Source organism: Pelophylax lessonae (assembly GCF_965119305.1).
Source record: "Pelophylax lessonae genome assembly, chromosome: 6".
In the NCBI taxonomy this organism is placed as follows: Eukaryota; Metazoa; Chordata; class Amphibia; order Anura; family Ranidae; genus Pelophylax; species Pelophylax lessonae.
In genome coordinates, this window is record NC_138773.1 from 214,672,548 (window position 1) to 214,696,388 (window position 23,841).

Below are 23,841 nucleotides of genomic sequence, written 5' to 3' on the forward strand. Positions count from 1 at the left end.
ACTAGATACTAATTTTTGTTGTAGGGAGCCAGCCTTCCTAAAAGTAATGGGTGGTTTTTGAGGTAAAAGTTTCGATGTGCTGGGCTCTTCCAAGAGGATTGACCAATTTTTTGTAAGGATGTTCCTGATTTGTTGATGTTCGTTTGTAAATCTGGTGATGATTCGGGTGTCTGGTTCCGTTCTGGTTGTTTCTTTGTTTTTAAAGAGAAGTGTTTCTCTGTCCATCTGGTTGGCGCGATTGAAGGCCTTACGCAGTGAGGTTTTGGTGTAGCCTCTTTGTGATAGTCTGGTAGTTAAACTGTTGGCCTCAAGTTGGAATTTGGCAGGATCTGTACAATTTCTTTTTAACCTTAAATATTGGCTGTACGGTATGGAATTAATGAGCGGTTGGGGGTGGAAGCTGGAAGCATGAAGAATAGAATTGCCGGCCGTGTCCTTTCTGTATAGTGTGGTAGCGATTTTTCCGCTGGAGTCTTTGTAGATGAGAGTATCAAGAAAGGATACTTGTTGTTTATTGTAGATCATAGTGAAGAACATGTTGTATTTGTTTTGGTTCATCTTGGTTAGTAATTCTGTAATCATGGTCTCAGGGCCATTCCATACGATAAGTATATCGTCAATATACCTTTGCCAAATGAGTATTTTATCGGCGTAGATTGTGTTCTCTTCATCAGAGAGGAATTCCTGCTCCCAAGCGCCCAGATAGATGTTAGCATACGATGGGGCACAGCTTGTCCCCATCGCAACCCCACAAGTTTGAAGGTAGTAGTTACCCCCAAATGTAAAGACATTGTGATTAAGTATAAATTGGAGCATTTCAGTAATGAAGTTGTTAAATTTAAGATCATGTTCATTTTGGTGTCGTAATATCCTCTGTACGGTCTCTACTCCTTTCTTGTGGGGGATATTATTATACAAGGATTCCACGTCAATGGTGACTAGATAGGCTTCTTGTGGTATACTGATGTCGTTAAGTATCCTGAGGAGGTGGAGAGTGTCTTGGGTGTAAGAAGATAATTCTTTTACATGAGGACGTAGATATCTATCTATCACTTTACTCATAGATTCAGAAATGCAGCCGTTACCCGAGATGATTGGTCGCCCAGGTGGGTCATCCATATTTTTATGTAGTTTGGGTAATGCATACATTGTAGGTATTCTTGGATGTGGTGTCCTGATATATTCCCATAAGGTCTGGGATATGATGCCTACTCTAAAAGCATTATCTACTTTCGAGTAGAATAGTTGGTCGTAGGTTTGAGTCATTATAGGTAGGATCTTTTTGTAACATTGTTGGTTAGATAGTATATTGAGGCACATGTTTTTATATTTTTCCTTACTCATGATTACTACATTCCCTCCCTTGTCGGAGGGTTTAATGATGATGTCATCGTTGTCCCTGAGTTCCTTGAGGGCTCGACTTTGTTTCTTAGTTAGGTTTGATGAATGTCTTGTTTCTTTAATTGATTCGATGTCTTTGGTGGTTTGACGCACGAACAGTGCGATGGCAGGGTTAAGATTTAGGGATGGAAATTTGTTGGATCTTTTTTTGAAGGTTGGTTGATCAGGGGGTATTTCTTGATCATCACCATCAGGTTCTTTGCCAGATTCTATTGGGTCGTCCCAATCTTCTAGATCGCTTTCTTGGAGTAGTAGGTTTAGATCGCGAATGGCTCTGAATTCGGCTGCCGTTAGTGTGGGTGTTGCTTGAGTTGCTTGAGGTTGTTTTTGATAGAAGGTTTTAAGCAGAAGATTTCTAGCAAAAAGGTTAATGTCCTTGATGGTTTCAAACCTATCAATGCTGGTATTGGGACAGAAAGAGAGTCCCAGGGATAGGACTTCCTTTTGGTCGTCGGTAAGTGTGTGTGATGATAAATTTATCACCGTTTTTCTTCCTCCGGTTTCTTCTCCGGTGGGTTCTGTTTTTTTGGAGGTTTGGTATTTGTTTTCCCTAAAAAAACCCCCGGTTGTTTGGGGTCGATATGTGATCTTGTAAACATCTGATGTGGTCTAAGGGGCACATTTGATTCCCCTGATTGTGTATCTTGGGTATGAGATATCTGGTTTGTATCTTGGGATTGTGTTCCTTGGGTGTTCCCCTCATTTGTTATAGGTTGAGGGACCTGTTGTTTTGAGGCATCTCTTCTTCTACTCTTATGCTGTTCCGTGCCTGAGGTATGTGAGGAGGAGTCTGAGGAATAGTAGGGTTGTCCTGTTCTGTCATTGGGTCTTCCATATTGATTTCGGCGATTCGGGCGTTGGTTGGACCATTTATAGGCCCTGCCTTGTGCAAAGGCGTTTTTATCACGCCAATATTTTCTTTCTTTTTTCCTGAGAATATCTTTGCCATATTCCTCCAAATGGGATTTGAGTTTGTTCTCTTGCTCACTATACAATTGTGCTTTTTTTAGGGGGGCCAATTGTTCATAGGTTTTTTTGACGTCTAAATCGAGAGTTTTGATTTGTCTCAGATATTCCTCTTGCAATAGAATCATAAGATTCCGTGAACATTCATTTAATTGATCTTCCCATTCTTTTTTGAGTTGTGCTGTTATGTTTTCCATAGTGGGAAAGATTTGAATTCTTAATCCCACGGGATTGATTTTCTCACTGATGTAACGTTCAAATGTCTTAATATGCCAGTGTAGTGCTGACTTCCTCTCCAGGTGTTTTTGGAGTGTTCTAAATAGTGCCAAGATGTCGGAATCCGTTTGTTCCTTCACTTTGAAACTCGTCTGGATGCCTGACATAAGAGTCTCCCACTCGTCGCCAACCAGGTCTCCCACATTCTTTTCCTCTGTGTTTGTCATCCTTTCCACTGATGCGGGAAAAAGGATAGGGGGGACAGGAAAAAAGGAAAGCTTATCTTGAACTGTGGTAATCCCACAGTGAAAGCTGAATTTTCCTGGAATAATATAGGTCTGGTGCTTGCTGCTAAGCTACCAGTGATATATGAATTGTGTAAAGTTTGTAGTATTTCCAGAGATCCGAGAGGACTTGGATGTATTATCCATCCGGGGTGTAAGTTAGAGAATAGGGTTTTGGATCTACTGGAGGTTCAATAGTTGTGTCTGCCACCATCCCAAAAAAATGTTTGTGGTATTTGTGGTGCCTCAAGTCAAGGTGGGATTTTAAGGGCAGGAGTAAAGGGGATATCGAAGGTAATATAGTAGGTAAAAATTTTTTATTTACAAAGTATGAATATAAATACAAACATTCATGGTGAAAATGGGTAAAGGCCCATAGTGCCAGTGAGAGAAGAAAAGTTTAGATGTGATAACAAGTGACAAAAATGTGACTTGAGTTGATTTTGGTGATCCTGCTCTGCTGATTCTCATGTCAAAAGACCGGAATAGACGCAGAGGAGGTAACCAATCGGTTAATCCGACATGTTTCGGCCAACTATGGCCTTTATCAAGGATCTGTCACCGATTCTAAAATAATCAAAGAGATATATGATATCAAGTAATGGCAATTTGAAGAGAACCATAATTGTAAGGCAAAAGCGCACAATATATGAGTACATACATTTTAGATATATGTCCACTTCCTAAAGTTGAGCCTTCCCAGAGTTCCTCCAGGAGCTACAGGAACAGTATGCTGTGAGGGTGAAATAAGTGGTTGACTGAGTATACAAACAAAGATCTAGAAGATTGGGACGACCCAATAGAATCTGGCAAAGAACCTGATGGTGATGATCAAGAAATACCCCCTGATCAACCAACCTTCAAAAAAAGATCCAACAAATTTCCATCCCTAAATCTTAACCCTGCCATCGCACTGTTCGTGCGTCAAACCACCAAAGACATCGAATCAATTAAAGAAACAAGACATTCATCAAACCTAACTAAGAAACAAAGTCGAGCCCTCAAGGAACTCAGGGACAACGATGACATCATCATTAAACCCTCCGACAAGGGAGGGAATGTAGTAATCATGAGTAAGGAAAAATATAAAAACATGTGCCTCAATATACTATCTAACCAACAATGTTACAAAAAGATCCTACCTATAATGACTCAAACCTACGACCAACTATTCTACTCGAAAGTAGATAATGCTTTTAGAGTAGGCATCATATCCCAGACCTTATGGGAATATATCAGGACACCACATCCAAGAATACCTACAATGTATGCATTACCCAAACTACATAAAAATATGGATGACCCACCTGGGCGACCAATCATCTCGAGTAACGGCTGCATTTCTGAATCTATGAGTAAAGTGATAGATAGATATCTACGTCCTCATGTAAAAGAATTATCTTCTTACACCCAAGACACTCTCCACCTCCTCAGGATACTTAACGACATCAGTATACCACAAGAAGCCTATCTAGTCACCATTGACGTGGAATCCTTGTATAATAATATCCCCCACAAGAAAGGAGTAGAGACCGTACAGAGGATATTACGACACCAAAATGAACATGATCTTAAATTTAACAACTTCATTACTGAAATGCTCCAATTTATACTTAATCACAATGTCTTTACATTTGGGGGTAACTACTACCTTCAAACTTGTGGGGTTGCGATGGGGACAAGCTGTGCCCCATCGTATGCTAACATCTATCTGGGCGCTTGGGAGCAGGAATTCCTCTCTGATGAAGAGAACACAATCTACGCCGATAAAATACTCATTTGGCAAAGGTATATTGACGATATACTTATCGTATGGAATGGCCCTGAGACCATGATTACAGAATTACTAACCAAGATGAACCAAAACAAATACAACATGTTCTTCACTATGATCTACAATAAACAACAAGTATCCTTTCTTGATACTCTCATCTACAAAGACTCCAGCGGAAAAATCGCTACCACACTATACAGAAAGGACACGGCCGGCAATTCTATTCTTCATGCTTCCAGCTTCCACCCCCAACCGCTCATTAATTCCATACCGTACAGCCAATATTTAAGGTTAAAAAGAAATTGTACAGATCCTGCCAAATTCCAACTTGAGGCCAACAGTTTAACTACCAGACTATCACAAAGAGGCTACACCAAAACCTCACTGCGTAAGGCCTTCAATCGCGCCAACCAGATGGACAGAGAAACACTTCTCTTTAAAAACAAAGAAACAACCAGAACGGAACCAGACACCCGAATCATCACCAGATTTACAAACGAACATCAACAAATCAGGAACATCCTTACAAAAAATTGGTCAATCCTCTTGGAAGAGCCCAGCACATCGAAACTTTTACCTCAAAAACCACCCATTACTTTTAGGAAGGCTGGCTCCCTACAACAAAAATTAGTATCTAGTGAATTTAAAGAAGGATCCAAGAAAGATCCCTGCAGAACCAAAGGGACTTTCCCTTGTGGGAACTGTGCCCAATGTTATGTGATCCGTCAAACGATCAACACTATCTTACCTAATGGGGAACCTTTCCAATCCAAACATTTTTGCAATTGCAAAACCAAGGGCGTGATTTATATGATGACATGTGAATGTGGGTCTTTCTATATTGGGAAGACCCGACAAGAATTCGGGAAACGTGTAAACCAGCATCTGCAAGCCATGCATGTTGGCAACTACTATGTCCCTTTGGGTAGACATAGAGCGTACCATCACAACTACAAAATGCCTAAAATAAACTTCATGGCCTTGGATAGAATCCATGTGCCCCTTCGTGGCGGTGACTGGAACAAGACCCTCTTACAGTTGGAAATGCGCTGGATCACTAGACTCAAAGCTACCATACCACCTGGACTAAACGAAGCACAAAGCTTCCGCCCATTCCTTCCAGGCTTTTCCTCCGGGAAAACGGACTAAAGACTCCTTTTATAATTATATTTAAAATAATTATATATTTTTTTTTTTTTTTATATTTAATTTAATTTTATTTTTATTATCATTTTTTGTCCACCTTTGACTTTGATTATTACATATCAGATTGTAAATTCAATCTGAATTGACTATGATTTATTCCTAGGATATGGACCTCTTTTTACTGATCTTCCAACTGCCTCCTATGTGATCAATCCCTGGAGCCCGACTGTTTCTTTTCCACCTTAAAACCCCCCCCTTGCCCCCCCTTCCTCCTTCTCCCACAGAAAATTCCTCTGCAAATTCTATGCTGCTAATTCATTCATTTTTGTATATTTATTATTTCCTTGTTACTATATTTTATTTTCATTATTATATCCACTTCTCAAGCCTCCACCCGAGACTCCATGAACTCCCGGCACAGGTAGCCCCGAATCCTTATGGATCGGGGCACTTGAACCCGTATGGTCGGTCTCGTACCTCCATGTCATCCCCTCGGGGATGATCCGGCTTCTCGCACTGTGTCGGCGGCCTTCACTGGCACGTCCGCACGGTCTCTGGGGATGCGCTCTTGCTGCACGCAAGCGCCCTCCACGCCGTGCACGGACAATACCAGACAGCATCACGCAGCGCTCACTGCGCATGCGCGACTGCCTTTATAGGCCGGGGAACACTCTGAGCCTGCCAGTCTCTCTCTGACCGAGGGAGAAGGCGGACCCGGAGCCCTCATGCTGTGACCCTGCTAATTTCCACATCTAAACGTAAGTTTTACTTGGAGGAGAGCCTTCATAGATCTCTCCTACCAAGTTTCTAAGGACCACTCTGGAAACTTTTCTGGAAAGTAGTCCAAATTACTTTCATGTTAAATGCACACATACCTTAATAAAATTACCTACTCTTGGCAACCTTACTATATTTTACCTAGATTTCAGAAGCAATCTTGTGGAAGCTTTTTGATATATATTCAATCCTAATTGGATCCCTGGACTAGAATCTTCTGCCCAGCAAGTAATTACTATTACTTTATTCACTAGTCAATCTTTGGCTCCCTTTGTTTGTATACTCAGTCAACCACTTATTTCACCCTCACAACATACTGTTCCTGTAGCTCCTGGAGGAACTCTGGGAAGGCTCAACTTTAGGAAGTGGACATATATCTAAAATGTATGTACTCATATATTGTGCGCTTTTGCCTTACAATTATGGTTCTCTTCAAATTGCCATTACTTGATATCATATATCTCTTTGATTATTTTAGAATCGGTGACAGATCCTTGATAAAGGCCATAGTTGGCCGAAACATGTCGGATTAACCGATTGGTTACCTCCTCTGCGTCTATTCCGGTCTTTTGACATGAGAATCAGCAGAGCAGGATCACCAAAATCAACTCAAGTCACATTTTTGTCACTTGTTATCACATCTAAACTTTTCTTCTCTCACTGGCACTATGGGCCTTTACCCATTTTCACCATGAATGTTTGTATTTATATTCATACTTTGTAAATAAAAAATTTTTACCTACTATATTACCTTCGATATCCCCTTTACTCCTGCCCTTAAAATCCCACCTTGACTTGAGGCACCACAAATACCGCAAACATTTTTTTGGGATGGTGGCAGACACAACTATTGAACCTCCAGTAGATCCAAAACCCTATTCTCTTCCTTTCTATCCTATAACATGTCACAAATCCTCCTACTTTGAGTGTGATTTATGTGTGCAAAAGCCAGGAGGCTTGGCTTGGGAGCTAACAATCTATTGTATACATGTTTTAAAGATGTAATCTGTGGCATTCTGGGAATCTTATGGGTTAAGTATAAGCTACCTACCAGTCAGAAGCCACGGACATGTAGACTGCCTTCCAAATCAGATCTCCAGCTATTAGCAGGCCTCCCGAACGGCCACGCGGTCCGCCAGGGCCGGTACCGCCAACCACGCCATATCCCCATGCAGAGAGAGTGTTGTGTGCCCTGCAGCACACCGCTATTCAGTTTTAGGCCGCCGCCATTTTTTTTTTTGCTGGATCGCACGAGCCGCCATTTTGGCGTAGCCTCGTGTCTCCAGCATGGGGGCGGCCATGTTTGAGGGGATCCTACACCTCGTGGAGCTTGGGGGAGGCGCCGGAAGGCGTGCAGAGGGGCGGAGCCGCCTCCTTTCTTCCTGGGCAGCCAGCCAAAAGACTTCCTGTTTGTCAAGACAGCGCTGTAAGCTGTTGCAGTTTAACTCTGAGCATCAAGTGGTGAGCCTGGGGGTCTATCTCTCTCTCTCTCGATCGATAGGGATCCCTAAGCAGGTAACACTAAGGGGCTTTTTTGTGGCGCTGGGGGTCAGAAAAAAAAAAAAAAAAAAAGTTTTTTTCTTTACTTTGAATTATATTATCCAGGAAGTAACTGGAGTTATTATGGACCCTGCCACACATATTCCCCCACCTGTTTCCCTCGAGGGGGCCTCGGGACCCGCCGGTGCACAGAGTATAGAGTCATTTACAGCAATTTTGGAGTCTATGGTGGCTCGGGTGGAGGCGGCCTGTCAGGGACGGGGGTCAAGGAAGCGACCCCCGCCTACCCCTATACCATCTGACACCTCTGACTCAGATTCAGAGATGGTCACGGCAGTGGCAGGTTCCTCTGCAAGGGCTGTTATCCCAGGTAAAGCCCCCTCAGACAGTGAGGAGGACGCTTCTTCTCTTGCTATAATTCAGGAAGAAGCATTGGTGGACGCACTAGTTGTGGCAGTGCAAGAAACCTTAAAACTTGAGGCTTTACCGGCAGAGGCAACTGAAACAGAAAGGCCTTTTGGGACTAATAAGCCCATCAAGACGGCGAAGGCTTTTCCTGTACCTAAATGTTTTGGTAATCAGATTAAAGGAGAATGGGAGCATTCTAAACGTACCTTTACTATTTCCAAGCGTATTGCTAGACTCTATCCGTTTGAGGAATCCATCATTAAGAAATGGACGGTACCACCAGTCGTGGATCCGCCTATTTCCAGGCTGAATAAAGCCACGGTTATTCCAGTGGAGGACACTTCGTCCTTTAAGGATCCGGTGGATCGAAAGATAGAAGCAGAGTCCCGCACTATCTTTTCTCTGATAGGGTCAGCATTTAGACCAGTAATCGTTATTGGTCTAGTTTCCCAGACACTTACGGAATGGGCGAAAATGGTACGCCAAGATCTTAGGGGAAAAGATATTCCCCAGGAGACATCTGATTTGATGGAACAGATCATACAAGGGCTACGGTTTATCTGTGACGCAGCCTTGGACACTACTCCCCTATTAGGGCATGCATCTAAGTTAGCAGTGATCCTCAGACGTGTGCTGTGGTTAAAATGCTGGTCAGCTGACCTAGGTTCCAAAAAGACCTTGACCAATCTCCCCTTTCAGGGGAATCGTTTATTTGGAGCCAACCTAGATGAAATCATTAAGGATGCCACTGGGGGCAAGAGCACTTTTTTGCCACAGGCTGCAAAAGCTAAGGGACCTCGCAACAAGCGAGGACCTTTCTTTACCGCCCATAAAGGGCGCCCGGCTGGTACTAGCGGGAAAGGCAAGACTCCTCCAGGAGGGTTCAAGAAGGGGACCAACCCAGCCAAACCCGAAGCAAAGGAGTACACAGCCTGAAGGTGCGCCCCCACGCGGTTTCAGGGTGGGGGGACGTTTTCACCGGTATTCAGGACATTAGATCGAGCATCTACCACTACTACCGGTGCGATTCTTCCCTTCCAACATTTAAGTACCACAGGAAGCGGTAGTTACCGTTCCCTGAAAAGATCTTTTCCTTTACCTTTTCCTAAGATTAGTCCCGATACCTCACAGGAATCGGATCTGGTTGACCAGATAGGCCAAGTAGCCTCTAGTCGGGTGACTTCGGTCCCTGAGGTTCAACCAGAAAAGATCACCTTTCCTGATAACTATCAGGTATCTGATAAATGTGTGGGAACAGAAAACGACCAGACTTTCTCGGATGGTCGGGGCCAGATAGCTCTAGGGACGCCTGGTTCAGATCCAATCAGCGCCAGTGGTCCTAGAAATTCTAGGCTGGCCTCCTCAAGCCGGCCTGGCCGACTTGGACATGTTAGTCGCAGACGTTCCGTGGGAACTTCGTCTCAGGGAGTGTCTGTGGTCTCAAGGACCAATTTACCTTCGTGCTTTACAGTCGCTGGTTTTAATGGCCTGGCCATTGAGACCCAAGTACTGAAGGACAGAGGTTTGTCTACTTCAGTCATTCCTACCCTTATTAAGGCAAGGAAAGCGACTTCCAGCAAAGTCTATTATCACACATGGAAGACTTATATTGCGTGGTGCGAATCTTTAGGATTTCCTCCACGTACCTATTCGGTGACTCGAATATTGGCCTTTTTGCAACAAGGGGTTGAGCAGAAGCTAGCCTTGAGCACCATCAAGGGTCAAGTTTCAGCATTAGCAATCTTCTTTCAGAAGCCTTTAGCTACCAAATCCTTGGTGCGGAATTTCATCCAGGGGGTGCGGCACCTGGCTCCTCCAGTCCGCGCGCCCTTACCGCCCTGGGATCTTAATTTGGTTTTGTCGGTTCTACAGAAACCTCCCTTTGAAAACATCAGGGAGATTCCCTTGCTTACTCTATCCCAGAAGGTGGCCTTCTTGGTGGCTATTACTTCTGCTCGCAGGGTGTCAGAACTGGCTGCATTATCATGCCAGTCACCATACCTAGTGATTCATAGGGATAAGGTAGTACTTCATCCTAAGCCATCTTTTCTTCCCAAGGTGGTTTCAGATTTTCATCTGAATGAAGATATTGTACTACCTTCCTTGTGTCCTCAGCCCAAGCATCATCGGGAACATGCGTTGCATTCCTTAGATGTGGTTCGGGCAATCAGGGTATACCTGAAAGCTACGGAATCTTTCCGTAAGACGGATTCACTTTTTGTGATCACGGATGGCCCCAGAAAGGGTTTGCCTGCATCTGCCGCGACCATTGCCAAATGGATTAGACAAACGGTGGTACAGGCTTATTCTATCAAGGGTCAGAGTCCTCCGTTCCCTGTTAGGGCGCACTCCACTCGAGCGCTCAGTACTTCCTGGGCCTTTCGCCATCAGGCGTCAGTGGTCCAGGTATGTAAGGCGGCCACCTGGTCGTCGGTACATACCTTTACAAAATTCTATAAAATTGATGTGACGGCATCGGCGGATGCCTCATTTGGCCGCAAGGTTTTGCAGGCCGCAATTTGAGGAGACCGGTGGTCTACCTCGAGGGTTTTTTTCTGTTTGAAAAAAAAAAAAAAATTGTTTTCTCTTTTTTTGGTTGAGTCTCATCATTAAGGATGAGCATTGTAAACTTCTAGTTGGCACCGGTTGGGCCTTCTAGATTGGGATTTGATTTCCATTTTCCCACCCCTCAGTTGTGATACTGCTCTGGGACGTCCCGAAGGTGGTGTATCACCGAGGACTACGTCTGTCGATGAGCGCTAGAGAAAAATGGATTTTTGTAAAATCCTTTTCTCTTAGCTCATCGACAGACGTAGTCCCCGCCCCTCTGTTTTGGAGTTGGGTTGGGTTAAATTCTCTAAGCACTGCTTTTTCACATAACTGATTTGCTGAGGCAGAGAGAGAGAGGATATACCCTCTGGGACTGCCCCTAGGGTGTGGCCAGAGCTTTTTAATTTCCTGTCTAGTCCTGCTCCTGCGGAGGTAACATAACCCGAAGGTGGTGTATCACCGAGGACTACGTCTGTCGATGAGCTAAGAGAAAAGGATTTTACGGTAAGATTTTACAAAAATCCATTTTTTTTTTTCAAAATGTTCTGCCTTTTCTCTTTTTTTAGTAAAAAATAAAAAATCCAGCGATTATTAAATACCACCAAAGGAAAGCTCTATTTGTGTGAAAAAAATGCTAAAATTTTTATTTGGGTACAGCATTGTATGATCACGCAATTGTCATTCAAAGTGTGACTGCACTGAAAGCCAAAAATTTGCCTGGGCAGGAAGGGGGTGCAAGTGCCCTGTATTGAAGTGGTTAAAGTACATAGGAGGGAGTGGATGGAAACACTCAGTTGTCAGGCCTCGTTCACATGTCCACGTAGCGAAAAGTCACATTCCCACATGCCTTTCTTTGGTGGAGTATTTTCTCTTGAATGGGCTGCCCTACTCATGTCAATCACCCCAGCAAAGCTCTAGAACTTTTTTTGGAGTGGAGCATGGTGTGTTGCCACAGCTTTTGGTGCATTTGCTTCACTTAGGGAGCCTTTAACATGTGATGACATTACAAACACAATGAACATTTGCAGCGTTTCTAAAACACGTGGCAAAGCGCACATTTTCTGTGCATTTGCCATGCATTTGGAAACACAGAAATGTTAATGGAGCCTCATTGTTCTTGTGTAAATGCACCAATTTCACTTTCAGCCCTATTCATACCTAGAGTAGTGGAGCACATGTTTTTTGGCTCCTTTTCCAGTGACGCACATAGGGCAGCCTGTTGATTACAATGGGCCATGCTACACGTGGCAAAGTAGCTGATGGGACATTTTGGCATGGTGCATGTTTTGCTGTGTTTGTCCCATGGTAAAATGTGTGTTTCCTTCTGTGTTTGATGTGACGTTACCAATTATTGACACTGAAAGGGCAAATAGATAATTTTAGGTGTATAAATGTGGCCATACACTATACAATCTCCTTTAGATTTATCAAAACTATATAATAGGAGGACACATCATCTATCCAATCACTCTGTGTCTAATAAGGCAGGCCCTTTCACTACATCAGAGGTGTCCTGTGGGCTGCATACGGTCTGAGCCTGTCTGGAGGGATGCTGTGCAAACATAGTTGATGAGTGAAGGGTGTGCTAATGAGGTCAACTGGTAAACTCCTTCCTGTGTCTTACTGGTTTTTCTGTCCCAAATCTACATAACAGCATCTAATGAAGCTTTCTAAGAAATACAGCAAGGGCTAAGGTAAGGCCTTTTTCTCAAAATCAAAGAAAGCTGGTATTTTTCTGAAACCAAGGTACATTAATGGTATATTGGCACATAGAGGAGCTGGAGCAGGGTTTCAGTGAAGAAAAAAGGTGAACTTTAAAAACACATCCCACCTTACTGTTTGGTCGGTGAAGCAGCAGTACACTGACAGGATAATCCTTCTGTTGACTATGTCCTTTCCTTCTGTCAGCTTGTACATCTCAACACCTGTGCAATGACTGCATGTACCTATGATAGGAGAATAGCAAAAGGTAGAGGAAGCTGTATATTTTACCTAATACCTAGCTCCTACTTCGTGACTCTCTGTCCTAGTTTTTTAGTGGTGTTGTGCAGGTGATTTCTGTCATGACTAATTCAGGAACTTAAGTCGCATTACCGGGACGTTGAAATAAAATCTATATTTTTATTTTTTTTTCTTAATGTTTTTCAAACAAAGTATATTTTTTGAATACATTTTATTTTTTATGCCAGGTTCTTTTTATTTTTTTCCATGTTATGCTAAAATGCTTTACTAGAAAAAGAAAAACCTGTGTCATTCCATTTATCAATATCTGTGCATATGGTCTTCAAGTTCTTTCAGGGCCAATTCATACTATGAGCGGTGACCGGTGTTTTACCCCATGCTAAAACATTTGTCACCACAGGGAACCATTATTTCCTATGTGTCCCATTTACACTACAACACAGCCTAGCACTGTGCTAAAATGCAGACATGCTGCATTTTATCGCAGCGCACCGGCCTGAATCACCCTGCAGTGAATGAAGTGTACATTTTGTACACTTCAAATAAAGCTCATACAAAAAATAAGGGAGCAGTACGATGCGCTAACTTACGCACCACACTGCCCCATAACAGCCAGTAACGCAGAGCGGCCCGAACGCTGAACAGTGAATTTGTCTTATTGTTAACCACTTGCCGACCGCCGCACGACTATATACTGCGGCGATCAGCCCCTCACAGGCAGAGTGACATATCGGTACGTCACTAGCCTGGGAGGGTCTGGGGAGCGAGCGCGCGCCGCCGGTCACTCCGCGAGCGACCCGATGTCCGCCGGTCACTCTGCGATCGTCGGGGGAGAGGGAGAAAGGCAGGCAGCTAGTGTAAACAAGCTGCCTGTCAGTTCTCCCTGTGTAGAGACACTGATCATACGGTTCTACTATGTAGAACCGTAGATCAGTGTAACTACACCTCAAGCCACAGCCAATCACAGTTAGAATCACGCCCCTAGGGACACACACAGCCCCTCCCTCTCAAATAAAGTTAACCCCTTCACTGCCAGTGTATTTTTACAGTAACAGTGCATATATATAGCACTGATTACTGTAGAAATGTCACTGGTAACCCCAAAAGTGTCAAAAATATCAGTCAAGGGTCCGAAATGTCCGCCGCAATGTCGCAGTACCGCAAAAAAAATCGCAGATCGCCGCCATTACGCGTTAAAAAAAAAAACAACAAAAATGACAAAAATCTTTCCCTTTGTTAGTAAACACGATAACTTTTGCGCAAACCAATCAAAATACGCTTTTTGCGATTTTTTTTTTTTTTTACCAAACATATGTAGCATAAAACAAATTGGCCGAAAATGTTAAAAAATTTTGATTTTTACTTTTTTTTTTGGGAATTTCATATAAAAAAATGTGAAAAATATTGTTATTTTTGCAAAATTGACGCTATTTTTTTGTTTATAGTGCGTGATCAAAAAATCGCACAGGTGATCAAATACCACCAAAAGAAAGCTCTGTTTGTGGGAAAAAAAGGACGTCAAATTCGTTTAGGTACAGCGTCGCACGACCGCGCAATTGTCCGTTAAAGTCACGCAGTGCCGAATCGCAAAATACCCCCTGGTCAGGAAGGGGGTAAAATCTTCCGGGGCTTAAGTGGTTAAAGCTTTTTAGTAATCCCTAGACAGCAGCTGTAATATCTTTGATAGGATATCAGGTTTTTTAATTTAACAACTTGCTACCGAAACCAGTTTTGACCCTTTGTACAAATTTGCTGCTTTTTTATTTTAATAGAAAAAAATTCAAAGCCCCCAAACATTATATATTTCCTGAAAGCAAAAACCCTGGAGAAGACAGTGGTGGTTGCAATTTTTTATGTCCTATGATATTTGTGCTGTGGTTTATCAAATGCAAATTTTCAGGAAAAAATACACTTCAATGTAATCTACTGCACATGAACACACTATAATAACCAATAAATATTTTAGTAAAATATAAAAAATGATGTTACACCAAGTTAATGGATAGTTAACATATCACACTTACAAATTATGCACCCCTGTGTAATAGCTACAGACTACAGTATTTAAAAATCTCAATCGGCAATGTTTAAAAAGCCTTTACTGGTTACCAATTTACACTTAAACAGAAAGTCTGGTCTCACTCTGATATTCACAGCGATACCTGTGGTGTGATCATCGTTTACATATGCACGCGGAACCTACGTGTGCATTCACATTTGCAAGGGGGGGACATAGGCGCTTTCAATTTTTAAAAAATGTTAATATCTTATTTAAATGTGATTTTTTTCCTACACTGTTCCTTTATTTTATTTTTTTCAACTTTTTGATATCACAAGGTATGAACAATATCCCTTGTGATTGCATGGGCATTGACAGGTACACTTTGCTGAGAGAGCTAGGGTCTATTAGACCCCAGATCTCTCCTCTGCCCTCAAAAGCATCTGATCCAACTGACATTGGTTGGATGAGAGACCTTACAAACCAGTAATTGCTTGTAAGCAACAAGTAAATATGCATATGAAAGTACATTTGTTGATGCGCTTGTCTTTTAAATGATGTTTCAACAATCTTGTAAGTAAATGTAATTTTTTCTTTTTTTAATACAGTTGTGTATGTTTTTCTACTTGGATATAGAAGTAAAAAATGACTTCATACAGTAGCACTTTAATGCCACTCTCATAGGTTTTTGTCTGAAGGGCGACTAATTAAAGAAAATACTTCGGAGTTCACATATCTACAGAAATTGCTAGACTTTATTATGGCAATTGCACACCACTCCACTCCTACAAGACACATTACACAAACTACTGTTGTGACTTTAATACATCTTTAAAATTCTCCCTATCACTATCCCAAAAGTGTTCTTTGCCAGATTTAAATCCACTCCATCAGATACATATGGAGTCACTTGGGTCTATCCCCAAAAGTGCACTGTAGGTCTTCCTTCCGATCTGGCAGCAGGTTCCAGTACTTTTAACTGCAGGATTTTACCAAATATTGTAGTAAAATAGGGCCGATCTTTAGGGTTTTCTCACCCTTTGAAACTGTGATTCTATCCCTAAAACCTTACCCAATGAATTTCCCAACTATATGCTGTCCTCCTGAACCAGGTGTCCTCTATCATTCCCTATTCCATTCCTGTATGGTGTGAGACATAAACTGTTAACTTACCAAAGACGACCTCCAGAAAAATAGTTGTCTTAAGACAAAAGCTCAGCATCCCATCCATAGCCTGGTAAACAAATTTCTCTATCGCTCATTGACAGACGTAGTCCTCGGTGATACAGCACCTTCGGGTTATGTTGCCTCCACAGGAGTAGGACTAGACAGGAAATAAAATGCTCTGGCCACACCCTAGGGGCAGTCCCAGAGGGTATATCCTCTCTCTCTCTGCCTCAGCAAATCAGTTTTTTTCTGTCTAGTCAGGAGTAAGGACCTAGATACCTTGCTGGGATCTTAGGTCCTGGCAGGATTTTTTTCTTAGAAAAGATTTTTTAGACAGCTTTTTTTTTTCTCCAGTGTTCCTGTGAGATCTTCAAGAAAGCTGAACTGGGCGACGGGCGGGATGTTGAGATCCAGTGGTCACCCCAGTTCTGCCTACGTTCGCGTGCAGGCCATAGCTCCGCGCTGGGTCGGCCGCGACATAGTCCCACTGGACGGGGACTGACCCTGCGAGTTAAACGTCTCGCTTAAACGCCAAAGACCATGAGTCACGGCGCCCGTATTGGTCGACAGCCCTCCTACCTCGGTGGAGAGGGGTACTGTCAGGAGTTGGCGCCCGCCTGGTTCCGGTATGGTGAGTAGTATGTTCCCCCTTTCCCCCTGACGGGTCTTGTGGTGAACGCGGGCCCCTCTCTGTAATGGTAAGGATGGGTTCCCCTCTATCCTATAACATGTCACAGATCCCCCTATTTGAGTGTGATTTTTGTGTACAAGAAGCCAGGAGGCTTGGTTTGGGAGCTGACAATCTAATTGTAAAGATGTGTAAATGATTGTAGTCAGTGGCAGTACTAGAATTTTACTGTGATAGTATAAGGTATCCTACCTGTCAGTAGCCACAGGGCGATGTCTATACATGTATACTGCATTCCAGATCATTCCTCCAGCTAAGCAGCGGACCGCATACGGCCCGCTAGGGTCCGGTACCTCCGACCACGCTGACCACCATGAGGGTGAAGGGTTGTGAGGCCGAGATCCTTCTGCAGACATGCCGCTATTCTGTGCAGGCCGCCGCCATTGTCTGTTAGATCGCACGAGGCCGCCATTTTGGTGTAGCCTCGTGTCTCCAGCATGGGGGCGGCCATGTTTGAGGTGACTCAAACACCTCATGGAGCCAGGGGGAGGAGCCGGCAGGCGTGTTAAGGGGCGGAGCCGCCTCTTTTACCCAGGAAATAGGGCCAAAGACTTCCTGTCTGTAACAAGACAAGCACTGAGCAAGCTGATGAAAACTTCTGTGCATCAGAGATGAGCCTTGGGGTCTGTCTCTCTCTGTGTGGGGTCCAAAAAGGCAGGTAACACTGAGGGGCGCTGTTGCGACTGGGGGACACAAAAAAAAAAAAAAAAAAAAAAAGTTTTTTTTTTTTTTTTTACTTTGTCATTTTTTGTCGCTGGCAAGTGTCTTGTATAATCATTGACCCTGCCGCATAGGTATCCCCACCTGATCCCCTCAAGGTGGCCGCAGGACCCTCCAGTACCCCACTTGTTTTTAATGCATTATCGGCAATTTTGGAGTCTTTGGTATCCCGGGTGGAGGTGGCCTGTCAGGGACGGGGGTCAAGTAGCGACCCCCGCCTACCCCTATTGTTTATCAGATACTTCAGATACGGATTCGGAACTGGTCAATGCAGTTGCAGGTCCCTCTTAGGGGGCTGTTGTCTCAGGTAATATCTCCTCAGCAGTGAGGAGCACGTTTCTGCCTCCGCCATAGCACAAGAGTGGTGGATGCACTAGTTGTGTCCGTCCGGGAAACCTTTAGTCTTGAGGTTACACCGGCAGAGGTAGCTGAGACTGAGATTCCTTTTTGGTACTTGTTAGCCTACCAAAAGGGCGAAGGATTTTCCTTTACCCAAATGGGGTCGTTTTGAAACGAACCCCTGTTATTTCCAAACGCATGGCTAGGTGCTATCCGTTTGAGGAATTCCTCTTTATAGGATAGACGGTACCACCTGCTGTCTTGCCACAGACTGTTAGGATAAAAAGACCTCGTAACGAGGACCTTCCTTTTCTGCTCATATAAAGTTGTTTGTTCCGCGAGGGCGGGCTATAAGGCGAAACCCTCCAAAGCCCCTTTAGAGGGGTTTCAAAGGGCGCTGGTCGGGTAAACAAAGAGTCCGGCTCAGCCAAGCCTGAAGAATATAGCCTGATGCGCCCCTACCCATCTCTGGGGTGGGGGGGGGTGTCTTCACCGGTTTTCTGGAGGACACAGGATCGAGTTTCGATCACTTCCACCGGTGTGATTCTGCCCTTCTAACATTGAACGGTTTCAGGGGTTCTATTCGAACCTATTCACAATGCCCAGGAAAGAGGGCAAGGTGCGTCCAAATCTGGACTTGGGAAGAAATAGAGTCCATCTGTACAGTGGTGGCCTCCCTGCATAAAAGAGATTTCCTGGCGTCCATAGACATATAGGATGCCTATCTTTATATCCCCATCATCGCAGGACATCAGCGTTTTTTTTCACTTTCCCAAAGATCATCCCTGGTTCCCACCAGGAGACTGAACTATCTGGGCCTAAGGTTGGATACATCCTGGGCAAGAGAGTTTCTCCTTGCTGGGAAACTCCAGAAGGTTCAGTCAACGATTCGGATGTTGCTGTCCGTCAATTGGCTGTGACTGATGGTGGCCTTCTTAGAGGCAGTACCGTATACCCAGTCTCATACCCGAATTCTCCTGAAGGAGATTCTTTTTTAATGGAATCAGAATTCCGATTCCCTGGACAATCGGATCCGGTTGAGCGAGCGGACCAGGAAGTCTCCGATGCTCAACCAGGGGAAGTCATTTCTTCCGATAGTATCCAGATTACCAATAAGGGTATCGGAACTGAGAGCGATCAGATTTTGTCTGATTTACTGGATCGAGCAGCTCTAGAGCAGCCCGATTCGGATCCAATCGCATATGGCCTCTTCATCCAGAGGTTTTTTCCCTAGCTGTCCCTTCATTGGGACATCCCGGATGTGGATCTGTTGGCACCTTGGCCTAACAGGAAGGTGCGGAGGTTTGTAGCTCGCGCCACGATCCTCTAGCGGACGCAGCAGAAACGCTGATCGCCCCGTGGGGGCAGTATCAGCTACGGCATGCCTTCCATCCTCTCAAGTTGCTGCGGGAACTTCTTCGCAGGATAGAGGTGGAGGGAATTCCAGTTATTCTGGAAATTCTGGATGGACCTCGTCAAGCCTGGTACGCCGACTTGGCGAGGCTAGTCGCGGACGCTCCTTGGAGACTTCCTCTCAGGGAGGATTTGCGGTCTCAGGGACCGATCTTCCATCTTGCTTTACAGTCGCTGGCTTAATGGCCTGGCCATTGAGACCCAGGTACTGAAGGACAAGGGAGTGTCAGCTTCAGTTATTCCTACCTCCAGTTAAAGCAAGGAAAGCGACTTCCAGCACATGGAAGTCTTATATTGCATGGTGTGAATCTATTGGATTTCCCCCACAGACCTATTCGGTGACCCGAATTTTGGTCTGTCTGCAACAAGGGGTTGAGCAGAAACTATCCTTGAGCACGATCAAGGGTCAGGTTTTCGGCGTTAGCAATCTTCTTTCAAGAAACCTTTGGCTAATCATTCCTTGGTGCAGAATTTCATCCAGGGGGTGCGACATCTGGCTCCGCCAGTGCGCGCACCCTTACCGCCTCTTTATTCTATTAAGGGTCGGAATCCTCCGTTCCCTGTTAGGGCGCACTTCACTCGAGCGCTCAGTACTTCCTGGGCCTTTCGCCATCAGGCGTCAGTGGTCCAGGTATGTAAAGCGGCCACCTGGTCGTCGGTACATACCTTTACAAAATTTTATAAAATTGATGTGATGGCATCGGCGGATGCCTCATTTGGCCGCAAGGTTTTGCAGGCCGCAATTTGAGGAGACCGGTGGTCTACCTCGAGGGTTTTTTTCTGTTTGAAAATTTTTTGAAAATTTTTTTGTTGAGTCTCATCATTAAGGATGAGCATTGTAAACTTCTAGTTGGCACCGGTTGGGCCTTCTAGATTTGGATTTGATTTCCATTTTCCCACCCCTCATTTGTGATACTGCTCTGGGACTTCCCGAAGGTGCTGTATCACCGAGGACTACGTCTGTCAATGAGCGATAGAGAAAAATGGATTTTTGTAAAATCTTACCGTAAAATCCTTTTCTCTTAGCTCATTGACAGACGTAGTACCCGCCCCTCTGTTTTTTTGAGTTGGGTTGGGTTAAATTCTCTAAAGACTGCTTTTATGACATAACTGATTTGCTGAGGCAGAGAGAGAGAGGATATACCCTCTGGGATTGCCCCTAGGGTGTGGCCAGAGCATTTTATTTCCTGTCTAGTCCTACTCCTGTGGAGGCAACATAACCCGAAGGTGCTGTATCACCGAGGACTACGTCTGTCAATGAGCTAAGAGAAAAGGATTTTACGGTAAGATTTTACAAAATCCATTTTTTAAGATCCTATCATGCTGGTACAAATGCCCTTCCACAATGAAAAAAACGTGTTTCCCTCTGCCTTGAACTGATGTTGGTGCTGCAAACGAAAATGAGGATGCATGTTGTGTCTGGTGCCTTTTTGATTTCAAGATTCACAAATGTTTACAGGTGCTTCTCATAAAATTATAATATCAAAAAGTTACGTTATTTCAGTAATTCAATTAAAAAAAGTCAAACTCCTATATTTTATATAGATGCGCTAAACACAGAGTAATATATTTCAAGTAATTCTTTCTTTTAATTTTGATGATAATGGCTTACAGCTAGTAAAAACTCAAAAATCAGTATCTCAGAAAATTTGAATATTACTTAAGACCAATAATAAAAAAAAAAATTTTAAAAGAGAAATGTTGGCTTACTGAAATGTATGTCCATGTACAGTATAGTATGCACTCAATACTTGGTCGGGGTTCCTTTTGCCTGAATTACTGCATCAATGCAGCGTGGCATGGAAGCGATTAGCCTGTGGCACTGCTGAGGTGTTAAAGAAGCCCAGGTTTCTTTGACAGCGGCCTTTAGCTCATCTGCATTGTTGGGTCTGGTGTCTATTCTTCCTCCTGACTATAACCCACAGATTCTCTATGGGGTTTAGGTCAGGCGAGTTTGCTGGCCAATTAAGCACGGTCATACCATGATCATTAGGCCAGGTATTGTTACGTTTGGCAGTGTGGGAAGATGCCAAGTCCTGCTGAAAAATGAAATCAGCATCTCCATAAAGCTGACCAGGGAAGGAAAGCATGGAGTGCGCTAGAATTTCCTGATAGAGGGCTGCGCTGACTTTGGACTTGATAAAACACAGTGGACCAACACCAGAGGACATGGCTCCCCAAATCATCACAGACTGTGGAAATAATTGCATTTCATTTGGAAATCAAGGTCCCAGAGTCTGGAGGAATAATGGAGAGGCACAGAATCCAAGTTGCATGAGGTCCAGTGTAAAGTTTCCACACACTGTGATGATTTGGGGATCCATTTCATCTGCTTGTGTTGGTCCACTGTGTTTTATTAAATCCAAAGTTAGCGCAGCCCTCTACCAGGAAATTCTAGAGCACTTCATGCTTCCCTCCGCTGACCAGCTTTGTGGAGATGCTGATTTCATTTTCCAGCAGGACTTTGCACCTGCCCACACTGCCAAAAGTACCAATACCTGGTTTAATGATCATGGTATCCCTGTCCTTGATTGTATCCCTGTCCCAGCAAACTCGCCTGACCTAAACCCCAGGAAGGTGAGACCCCAGACCCAACAATGCAGACAAGCTGAAGGCTGCTATCAAAGCAACCTGGGCCTCCATAACACCTCAGCAGTGCCACAGGCTGATCGCCTCCATGCCACGCTTTATTGATGCAGTAATTCATGCAAAAGGGGCCTGACCAAGTATTGAGTGCATACTAATACTGTAAATGGTCAGAGTTTTCAGTAAGCCAACATTTCTATATTAAAAATCCTTTTTTTTTTTTTATTGGTCTTATGTAACAATCTAATTTTCTGAGATACTGAATTTTGGGTTTTCACTAGCTGTAAGCCATAATCATCGAAATTAAAATAAAGAAATGCCTAAAATATATCACTCTGTGTGTAACTCATCTTTATAAAATATTTGAGTTTCACTTTTTGAATTGAATTACTGAAATAAATTACCTTTTTGATGATATTCTAATTTTATGAGACGCATTTGTACATGAGCAGGTTACGGGCTCTGAAGTCCAGTGATTCTGGGCTCTCTGTCTGCCGTCAAAAAAGGCTTAAAGTACTTCTTTCTCCTGGCCACCAGAACTGTGATCCTGCTGCACTGAAGGTTAAACTTCCCCCACTCTGTTAAAGAATGGATCGCAGAAATTACTCGCCTACAACACATGGAGGAGCTGGAAGCCTTGTTGCATGGAAGACTGGGACATCTTCACTTGGAGTATCTGGATTGCATTAATGAACTCCTCTCAATTTCAAAACTTACTTGACTGGATCTTATCATCCCCCATGTGGACACTCGTTCCCCCAAACCGCTCTTATTATTTTTTCCTCACCCCCTCTTACACTATCTCTACTAACTATACCACCTTTCTGTTACATAGTTTGTGAGGTCGAAAAAAGACACCAGTCCATCCAGTTCAACCTATGATGTGTGTGTGTGTGTTTGCTATTAACCGTACATTGTATACCCCTGTATGTTGTGGTCTTTAAGGTGCCCATCTAATCGTTTTTTTAAACTATCGATGCTCCCTCCGTTTTTTATTGTATTTTTTTTTTTTCCTTTACATGGAGCGACCTTAATGCCCACATCACTGCAAACTTATACCTCCTACCACAATTTCCCATAAGGCATAACCTACGATACCCATAACACTCTAGTTATCAAATGGACCTTGGATTTTGTGGAACACTTGATTCTTTGACGACTGTAGACTCTATGATCAGTGCCTTGTCCCATTGTACACTCCTACCTTTTGCATTATGTCTTTAAATTGAAAATGTCTAATAAGCCTTTACTATTTAAAAAAAAAAAAAATGTTTGTTAATGTTAGGTTCATTCTTCATTTCCCACTGACACTCCAGGTTGTGAGCAGGCACTCGGCTTGTTTACTTACAATGTAGGACTTCTGGACCTGCATTGTACGTGATGATGTCAGATATGCAGCAAATGACAGATCACCAAAGAGAATTAGCTTTGGTGGATTAGTCCCATGGAGAGAAGGAAGCCTACAGGAGCAGAGCATAAGGCAACTAAAAACTTGCCTTTTAATGTGTACCTAGACAAAAATCAGAATTTAGCCCTTGCAGTACAGAGGAAGCCCCACTGCAAGGGTTGCTTTGTATTTTTTCCCTGGAGTTCAGCTTTAAGCAAAATCACAACTGTTCATGTACTGTATCAGTGGTAAATAAAAGCCATATGTAAAGGGAACAAATATTGAATCATTCTTCTGCCCTTGATGTTTCTCTCAGCTGTAAGTGCACAGAGGAATCTCTTCAACCTCATTCTCATTTATAAGCTGTGTGTGTGTGAGACATGCCATGAATACCAGGGCAGTGTGATAACTCCTTCAAGATATGTGTGCAGTGTGCTGTGTTGTTTCAACAGAGGGCCTGCATTTCCCAGCAAAAGTCCAGACTAAATAAGAGTAAGCATTTGCGTGCATCCCCCTACTATTTCAGAGTCCGCTATGTACTGCAGCATTTGATCAAAT

The 23,841-nt window shown here is 43.6% G+C and overlaps 1 protein-coding gene across 1 annotated transcript in view; it reads left to right on the top strand.

The window, feature by feature from the left end:
* SLX9 (SLX9 ribosome biogenesis factor) overlaps window positions 1-23,841 on the top strand; it is a 329,697-nt gene that overhangs the window by 292,619 nt on the left and 13,237 nt on the right. The gene's annotated exons all lie outside the window — the stretch shown is intronic.